This window comes from Sinocyclocheilus anshuiensis, unplaced genomic scaffold, assembly GCF_001515605.1.
Source record: "Sinocyclocheilus anshuiensis isolate Anshui unplaced genomic scaffold, SAMN03320099.WGS_v1.1 scaffold225, whole genome shotgun sequence".
In the NCBI taxonomy this organism is placed as follows: Eukaryota; Metazoa; Chordata; class Actinopteri; order Cypriniformes; family Cyprinidae; genus Sinocyclocheilus; species Sinocyclocheilus anshuiensis.
This window is the reverse complement of record NW_015539845.1, coordinates 738,778-740,519: the sequence shown is the minus strand read 5'-3', so window position 1 is coordinate 740,519 and position 1,742 is coordinate 738,778.

Below are 1,742 nucleotides of genomic sequence, written 5' to 3'. Positions count from 1 at the left end.
ATTATTCTTCTTAGGGTTAATTTCAAAGTTCAATCTGTTAAAATTATTTAATGCACAATGAACAAACATGAATGATCAAGTGTTTGTATTAAATAACATTCAAAAACATTCATGTTGTAAAAATATATTGTTCACTCACTGTAAGTTGATGTTAGATAATTACATGAAGTCATGTTAATGGATGGTATCTTATTCTAAAGTCTATACAGGAGATAAAATGTGACTATACTTTAATTTAATCCAAACTGTGTACATAACTTTAAAGGGCTTTTAAAACCTGCTAGAGATATCCAGCCAAGAATAACAACTAAGTTAGCTAAAAAAACAAAACAAAAAAAGCCCAGAACTGCATTTCTGATGGACTGATATGACAAACAATGTTAACCATTTGTACGTTCTCTAACACACATATTTTAGATTCACAATTAATTTAAAAGCCTCTGGTGTGTAAAAATAGTAAATACCATCATGTCCTCCTGTTTTTTTACCCTAATAAAAGTTATAGGAGCATTAAATAGTTAATAAAGAAGCTTCATTCTAATGCTCATCAGTGTTTCCCACAGACTTGCACTCTATTTGTGGCGGCATATATATGCAAATTAATTCTCTGCCAGCAGGAGGCGCTTGTAGAGCGGGAGAGATCAAGGTTTCCCCGGTAACCACTATACACAAAGCAGCACTCAGCTCACAAACGCTGCTTTATCAGACATTACATGCAAAATGAAATGAAAATGACATCCAAAATTTTCTGAAGACAGTCGGATTCCTTCAGAAATACAGTGATATAAAAACACCCCCACCGGGTTTCAATTTGGAAATGTGCAGTGCTCGTGTTTATTCAGTGAAGTCAAAGCCTTTTGGAAAATCCATTTGCTGTGGTCAGTTTTGATGATTTTCTGACTGATATGACACAAACAGTGTTAACCATTTGTACATTCTCTAACATGCATATTTTAGATTCACAATTCATTTAAAAGCATCTGGTGTGTAAAAATAGTAAATACCACCATGTCCTCCTGTTTTTTTACTCCAATAAAAGTTATAAGAGCTCATTATATTAGCATTAGCTGCGCTTATGCTAATGATTAACTACGCTAATAACGGCGATGTTTATTTCAATCCGACATTCAAATTAAAATATGGAATACTATTCATAACAGAAGATCTAAATATTAAAAATTAAAATGAAACTTACCTGCTTGAACTCTTTCATTTGATCCAGGTGTCGGTCTTTAAAGTGTTTTGTTAGTTTCATGTGTTTCCTCCTTTTGAGGTCGCCACGTCTCAGTGCTTTTATGAAAAGGATAGCTTTCAGATAGCGCATCAAAAACCGGGTTGACTGGGTACTCGGTACCACCGGTATTTAAGGAAACCTGGTACCGTAACATTTTCATTTTTTTAGTACCAACTTGGTACCGAAGTACCGGGTCTTTTGACAACACTAAACACAGCTGGAACTAATGTTAAGATAATTAATAGCTGGAACTAATGGAACTAATCAGGGAACATAATGGGAATAGGAAACAGGAAGACCAAATAAGGACATAAACATAACATGGAGCACAAGGGGGAAGAAAACACACACAAAACAGAAACAGAGTCTGACATTACTCCCCCCTCCCGTAAGGTGTGTCCCGCGCCGTAACAATTCCACCAGGGAAGATGGGGGGTAGGCGCCTTGGAGGCTGGTGTAGGACTAGGACATGGGGAATACCTCCAGGGCGGATCAGGCAGTCCAGGGT